Raw genomic sequence first — 8144 nt, 5'->3', positions numbered from 1 at the left:
GTCTGCCTGGATATTCCAGGATAATCTCCCTATTTTAAAAATCAGTTAATTAGCTGGGTGATGTGGCTCACGTGCATGTAATCCCAACTACTTGGGAGGTTGAGGCAGGAGAATTGATTAAACAGGAGGAGGAGGTTGCAGTGAGCTGAGATCACGCCATTGCACTCCAGCCTGGGCAACAAGAGCAAAACTTCATCTAAAAACAAACAGTACAGGCGCGATGGCTCATGCCTGTAATCCCAACACTTTGGGAAGACAAGACAGGCAGATCACCTGAGGTCGGGAGTTTGAGACTAGCCTGGCCAACATGGAAAAACCCCATTTCTATAAAAATACAAAAATTGGCCAGGCATGGTGCCTCATACCTGTAGTCCTAGCTACTCCGGAGGCTGAGGCCTGAGAATTGCTTGAACCTGGGAGGTGGAGGTTGCAGTCAGCTGAGATCACACCACTGCATTCCAGCCTGGGCAACAGAGTGAGATTCGGTCTCAAACAAACAAACAAACAAACAAAAACTCAATGATAAACTTACACAAAGACACATCTAAAATAAAGTGAAAACAAAGTTTGAAAAATTACCTTCTAAGAATGACTTAGGAGGGGGAAGTAGGGTTGAAGAGAAGTTGGATAATATGCACAAAAATATAATTTGATAGAAGGAATAAGTTCTAGTCCAATAGTACAGTAGGGAAATCATAGTTAACAATAATTTAGTGTATATCTCAAAATAGCTAGAAGATAATTGTAACATTCCCAACACGAAGAAAAGATCAACGTTTCAGGTAATGGATATCCTCATTACCCTAACTTAATCATTATACATTGTATGTATCAAAATATCACATGTACTCTCAAAATATGTGTAACTATGATACATCAATTTTAAAAAGACAGAAAAAAAGGATTTAGGTCCAGTTTACCAGTGAACTCCTTCAAGTGTCCAAGTTATTAAGGATCAGCTAATTATTATGTAGTGTATATCTCTACTGTATAAAATAAGAATAAAAAACTTTTCAAAACATGTTTGTTTTGTTTGAGACAGGGTCTCATTATTTTTTATTTTTATTTTTTGACTGTCCTGAATTGTTTATTAGGTATGAATTTTACAAACTTTACTTATGTCAGTGGCAACAGTGGAACTGGAGAGTATCACATTTTCTCCAAGCTGCATGACGAGACCCACCAATAGTGTGGTGGAACTTAAGGCCCTTTCCAAGGCCATGGCTCTTTCGGCCTGCAGATGTCAGCCCACGTGTCTCCCTGGGCTTGTAGACTGATTGGTGATCCACTGGGTGTCAGGATTTCTTCTGACAGCTTTATGGAATGCATCAATGAGGATAACCTCAAAAAATTTGTATGTGGAATCTTCAACTCAGTAAGAATTCAGGACCCTTAGAGCCCCACAGTGGTGTCCAGCTTGCTCCTCTGCAATGGACTGAGGGTTCAAGCAAAGTTTAGCTGGTTAACACCATGATGTTCCGGCTTGCCATAAGTTGCACCCTTAGGAACTGGGTGTTTTTGGCCATCACCGCACACACGAATCCTATATATAATGTAGCCTTGTAGTTCGGTCGGCGCACTTTATGGGGCCGAGTGGATTGGGGAGCCCTGTGGAGAGCAGAGAGCTGGCAGTACTGCCAGCAGCGGACCCTGAGAAGAAAGCACATGAGATCAGACTGCTTCTCCCTCCATAGCTCCTGGATGTACTAGTATGCACCCACCGTGGCTTACCTGATGGCTGCTGCCAGACAGAAAGGCGGGGTCTCACTCTTTTGCCCAAGCTGGAGTGCAGAGACGTGATCATGGCTCACTGCAGCCTCGACCTCCTGGGCTCAAGCCTAAGTCTCCCGAGTAGCTGGGACTACAGGCGTGCACCACCATGCCTGACTAATTTTTGTATTTTTTGTAGAGACAGGGTCTCACTATGTTGTACAGGCTGGTCTCAAGCAATCTACTCACCTTAGCCTCCCCAAAGTGCTAGTATTACAGGCGTGAGCCACCACACCCAGCCAAAATATTTTCTGAAAGAAAACAAAATCAGAAGCCAGGCACGGTGGCTCATGGCTGTAATCCCAGCACTTTGGGAGGCCAAGGCGGGTGGATCACTTGAGGTCAGGAGTTCCAGACCAGCCTGGCCAACATGGCAAAACCCTGTCTCTACTAAAAATATAAAAATTAGCTGGGTGTGGTGGCACGCACCTGTAGTTGCAGCTACTCAGGAGGCTGAGGCAAGAGAATCGCTTGAACCCAGGAGGCGGAGGTTGCAGTGAGCCAAAATTGCACTACTGCACTTCAGCCCAGGTAACAGAGTCAGATTCTGTCTGAAAGAAAGAAAGAAGGAAGGAAGGAAGGAAAGAAAGGAAGGAAGGAGAGAAGGAAAGAAAGAGAAAAAGAAAACAAAATCAGAAGAGCCAGACATCAAGAGCCAAGCAAATAGACCATAAAATACTTCTTAAAATAAAATATATTTTTAAAAATATGGTTAATGCATCAAGAAAAAGAAATAAAGGTCTTCTTTTTAAAGTTACAAAGGTAACTAATAGAATTTAAGAATAAAATAATGGGAGAAATAGAGTAGAGAAGTAGGGAATGTAAAGAGGTTAAATTGTCATACTCGGGGAACTCACGGATGTTGCATATTTGTACATCAACAAATAAAAGAGCTGCCATTGCAGCCAACATCTGTGGGGAATTTTCGTGCAGCGTCCAGCCATTCCACTCCCAGTGACAGCTCGGAGTTCTGTTTGGATATCTACCCTTTCCCAACCCTGTTCCACATGGTCTGGGTGGAGTTGTCTCGGATTCAGCTTATCTGTTCCTGCCCAATGAGTCAACCACGCCGTTTAAGAGCTTTAGCCTCTGGCCCAGGACTCTGCACCTGCAAAACCTTTCTTACTTTTGCAGGAGCCGTCCCTGTGAAATAGGGTATGTTTAATGTTAAGGAGAGCTTTGGGTACTGTTTTATTTCTGTGTTTATGGGCTTGATATTCTCCTTCATTTATCAGAAGAAGGAATGGCGTCTTGCTTAGATGGGCCAGAGAAGGCCCTAGTCCTTGCTATGGGAAAAGACTCCTGGTGGATGGAATGCGGGAAAGGAACGGGACATTTGTTGTCTGCACCCTGCGGCAGACACTGTCCATATGCCATGCACAGCCCCGTGGCATGCACCCCTACACAATGAGGGCTGCCTACTGCAAACACCTCCAAGTCCTCCTCTGCCGGAAGGTTCTCTCTCTCCCTCTCTCTACCCCCTCCTCTTCCCTGCCCCCCACCCCCCTCCTTTAGAGCAAGCTAGGCTGGCAAATAGGGCAAGCTGAAAGTTCTGTATCAATGATAGACAAGGAGCTGTCGGATTCGCACTGCAGCTTTCTCGCCCCTCCGTTGGGAGAACTCTGAAGCATCTTCTACACCGTCTCCCAAGCTCTCCAGGGGGAGTGGGCTCCGGGTGCCCACAGAGATAACTTGCTTGATAACGCAGCTTTCTTTTTTCTTTTTTCTTTTTTTTTGAGACGGAGTCTCGTTCTGTCGCCCAGACTGGACTGCAGTGGCGCTATCTCGGCTCACTGCAAGCTCCGCCTCCAGGGTTCCCGCCATTCTCCTGCCTCAGGCTTCCGAGTAGCTGGGACTACAGGCGCCCGCCACCGCGCCCGGCTAATTTTTTGTATTTTCAGTAGAGACGGGGTTTCAACGTGTTAGACAGGACGGTCTCGATCTCCTGACCTCGTGATCCGCCCGCCTCGGCCTCCCAAAGTGCTGGGATTACAGGCGTGAGCCACCGCGCCCGGCCGATAACGCAGCTTTCTTTATTGGCTCTCTTCCTTTTCTTGCTTCCCTACTCCCTGAAATCATCTCTCAAACTACTTGGAATTGAATACTACAGAGTCTGGGAGACCTCACATGAAGGTTCATCCAGTTCCACTCTCTCAGTAAGGGCCGCTGGGTTCTGATTTCCTTGACACACCCCTCGTTCACTTTCCCTCTGTGTGCTTCCAGTGGCTCCATCCCAACCCCAGGGCAGGGCACATGGGTCACACCTAGCCAATCAGCATTGATCTTTTACCAGCCACAGAGAATGGCTTAGGGGCAGCTTGTGATCGGTTCAGAGCCAATGAGGTGTGAGGAGCCTTTAGCCAGTAGAGAGGCCCGCCCTGCTCCCTGTGCACCTGGAAGAATGAAGCCTCGATCCGCCGCCATCACCTGCCAGCCTGTCTGAAGATGGAGCCAACAAGGAGGGCTGCTGGATGGAGTGAGAAACCAGGCCTGTGGTAGTGTTTGAGCCCCTGAATCAAGCTGTGCTTCAAGCCAGAATTATCCCGAGAGTTTTCAGTGAAACGAGTCAGGAAATTCTCTATTAAACCCATTTTGAGTTGTGACTAAGATACCTAATGGATACAAGACAGAGAAAGGGCCTTCTCCTGGGTCTCTCTTATGAGAAACAGAGAGAGAGGTGATTGCTGCCTTGGCTCTGTGGCCGAGCAGGTGCAGTTCAGACAGACGTGGTGGGAAGTGATCTCTGCTTGCGTAGGAAGGGAAACCCATCTGGGCTGCTCCCGTCCCTAGGGGGTGCCAGGCATTCCCAGCCCAGGGGGTCAGGCCCAGGGGAAAGAGGGACTGGCGGTATGTTCAGCTGTGGCTCCCTGTAGGAACGCTGAAGCCAGAACGGAACAAACTGCAAACAGCGCCGTACGAACACTGCACGCACTCTAAACCCAGGTGGGATTAAAAATTGGCAGATCTGGCCGAGCGCAGTGGGTCATGCCTGTAATCCCAGTACTTTGGGAAGCCGAGGCGGGCACAGCACATGAGGTCAGGAGTTTGAGACCAGCCTGGCCAACATGGTGAAACCCCGTCTCTACTAAAAATAGAAGCACATGCTTGTAATTCCAGCTACTTGGGAGGGTGAGGTAGGAGAATCGCTTGAGCCCTAGAGGCTGAGGTTGTAGTGAGCTGAGATCGCACCACTGCACTCCAGCCTGGGCAATAGAGCGAGACTCAGTCTAGAAAAAAAAAATCGGCAAAAATCTGAACTCAAAACAGACAAATCAGGAATTACACGAAAGCAATCTCTCTCCTGAAAGCGACTTTGGGGAAATTGGAGGCCCTTCCTACTCCATAGATCCACCAGTTGGCCCATGACGGTATTGGGACACAATCCTCCCCCTGCCCAATGAGGATTGCCCCAAATTAAAATGCCAATGCCTCCAACCAAAGTGGCATTATTGGCTATTAGTAGACTTTAATACTTACGCAGGGTTATTATAGAATTTCACAGAGCAGATTTTGCAGGGTGCAAGAAGTAAGGAACCTGAAGGGGAGGGCTCAGCCACAGAGGATAAAGGATTCAGCACTGGTCACTCCAATATGCTCAGAGTAGATGTTAAGACTGATAAAAGGCATGAGGGAGACTCAGAGGACATTCTTCTGCTCAAAGATAAGAAAACGGTTTGCCTGGTGTTTACTTGTACTCTAAGCATATACCTGATTCTCTGAGTCCCACCTTAGGCCAAATCCGGCTAACCCATTCATTTACAGATTGTCTTCTGGCTACTTGTGCACTACAATGGCAGAGGTAAGTAGTTGCCTCGGAGACTGTACGGCCTGCAATCTAAAATATTTGCTCTCTGTCCCATTACAGAAAACGTGTGTTGACTCCTCTAAATCAGTGGTCCTCAAACTTGAGTGTGTTAGAATCCCCCCAAGGGCTTGTTTACACACAAATTGCTGAGCTCCATCGCAGGGTCTCTGATTCATTAGGTCTCAGGTGGGAACCAAGAACAGTTGACCCTTGAACAACACGAGTTTGAACTGTGCGGATCCACATATACATAGATTTCTTTTGCCTCCATCACCCTTGATACAGCAAGACCAAGCCCTTCCTCCTCCTCCTCGGCCTACTCAATGTGAACATGGTGAGGAATGAAGACCTTTGTGGTGATCCACTTCCACTTAATGAATAGTAAATGTATTTTCTCTTCCTTTTGATTTTCTTAATAACATTTTGTTTTCTCTAGCTAACTTTATTGTAAGAATATAGTAATAATTTATATAATATACAAAATATGTGTTAATCAACTGTGTTATCTATAAGGCTTCCAGTCAACAGTAGGGTATTAGTAGTTAAGTATTTGGGGAATCAAAAGTTAATGCAGGCCTGGCACGGTGGCTCATGCCTGTTATTTGAACACTTTGGGAGGCCAAGGCAGGTGTATCACTTGAGGTCAGGAGTTTGAGACCAGCCTGGCCAACATGGTGAAACCCTGTCTGTACTAAAAACACAAGGATTAGCCAGGTGTGGTGGTGCATGCTTGTAATCCTAGCTACTTGGGAGGCTGAGATGGGAGGATCGCTTGAACCTAGGAGGTGAAGGTTGCAGTGAGCCGCGATCGCACCACTGCACTCCAGCCTGGGCAACAGAGTGAGTCCCTGTCTCAAAAAAAAAAAAAAAGTTAATTCAGATTTTGGACTGTGCAGGTGGTGGTGCCCCAGCCCCTCCCTCATTGTTCAAGAGTCAACTGAATGTCCATTTCTTTTTTGTTGGAAGTTGGCGAGTTCTGGTGAAGACAGGAAAACCTGTTAGACAAATTCTAAAAGAGCTATAACCTTAATTTCCCTTTCTAACGAGCTCCCAGGTGCTGTTGCTGCTGCTGTCCTTGCCATCTCCACATTGACGCACCTGAGAAAGGGCAAAAGCAAAATAGCCAGAAGTGGCTCCGGTCATTACCTCCTGCCTACTTCTCATTAGCCCAATATTAGAGGCTGGGAAATGTAGCCTCTGGTTAGACAGCCATGTCTCCAGGAAGTTGGAAAATAGATTTGAGAGGACAACTAGGAGGACTAGAGTGCTGCATTATTTTCTAGGGACTTAAAACACACACACACACACACACACACACACACACACACACACACACACACACAAAGGCTTAGTTCCCTCTCCTACTACATGTTCAGCTTAGGTAAGCTAGAGGCTAGAGGCTTGTTCCAGGTTGCTCTTGTCCTCACTTTACAACCCAGGTTGAAGGAGCAAGTGCTACATTTTTCAAATGCTGCTTTTAAAAATTTTGTATTGGCTGGGTGCGGTGGCTCATACCTGTTATCCCAGCACTTTGGGAGGTCGAGGCAGACAGATCACATGATGTCAGGAGTTCGAGACCAGCCTGGCCAACATGATAAAACCCTGTCTCTACTAAAAATACAAAAATTTGCTGGATGTGGTGGTGCACTCCTGTAATCCCAGCTACTTGGGAGGCTGAGGCAGGAGATCACTTGAACCCAGGAGGCGGAGGTTGCAGTGAGCCGAGATCACACCACTGCACTACATGCCACTGCACTACAGCCTCGGCAACAGAGTGAGAGTCCGTCTAAAGAAAAAAACAAAAAACAAAAACAAAAAAACCTTTGTATTGAAATACAACATGTATACAGAAAAGTGCAGAAATCAGAAGTGTATAGCTCAGTGGCTTTCACAAAGTGAACACACCCATGTAACCAATGCACAGACAAGAAACAGAACAGGACCACTGCGCCAAAAGTCCCCTCACCCCCATCTAGTCACCATCTCACTTTCAAGGGTTGCTACTGTCAGAGGTGTGTAAACCAGAAAACTCCATCTTAAATAGGAGCTGGGTAAAATGAGGCTGAAACCTACTGGGCTGCATTCCCAGATGGTTAAGGCATCCTAAGTCACAGGATGAGATAGGAGGTCAGCACAAAATACGGGTCATAAAGACCTTGCTGATAAAACAGATTGCAGTAAAGGAGCCGGCCATAACCCACCAAAACCAAAATGGCGACAGCAGTGACCTCTGGTTGTCCTCACTGCTGCATTCCCACCAGCGCCATGACAGTTTACAAATGCCATGGCAATGTCAGGAAGTTACCTTATATGGTCTAAAAAGGGGAGGCATGAATAATCCACCCCTTGTTTAGCAGATCATCAAGGACTAACCACAAAAATGGGCAACCAGCAGCCCTCAGGGCTGCCCTGTCTATGGAATAACCATTCTTTTATTCCTTTACTTTCTTAATAAACTTGCTTTCACTTTGCATTGCAGACTCTCCCTGAATTCTTTCTTGCACGAGATCTGAGAATCCTCTCTTGGGTCTGGATGATGACCTCTTTCCTATAATACTACTGTTGGCCA

General features: G+C 46.6%; 1 non-coding gene and 1 pseudogene across 1 annotated transcript; both read right to left on the bottom strand.

Annotated features, from left to right (window-relative positions):
- Window positions 1-1121: 1121 nt before the first annotated feature.
- LOC100603436 lies at window positions 1122-5134 on the bottom strand (annotated as a pseudogene).
- A 1406-nt stretch (window positions 5135-6540) lies between these two features.
- Window positions 6541-6604, bottom strand: LOC115838121. Its single transcript, XR_004033165.1, has one exon. It is a non-coding gene; the product is annotated as a U7 small nuclear RNA (small nuclear RNA).
- Between the last annotated feature and the right edge of the window lie 1540 nt (window positions 6605-8144).

This window comes from Nomascus leucogenys, chromosome 13 (assembly GCF_006542625.1).
Source record: "Nomascus leucogenys isolate Asia chromosome 13, Asia_NLE_v1, whole genome shotgun sequence".
NCBI classification, from domain to species: Eukaryota; Metazoa; Chordata; class Mammalia; order Primates; family Hylobatidae; genus Nomascus; species Nomascus leucogenys.
Note: the sequence above shows the minus strand (reverse complement) of the source record. Positions and strands in the feature narration are given on the sequence as shown.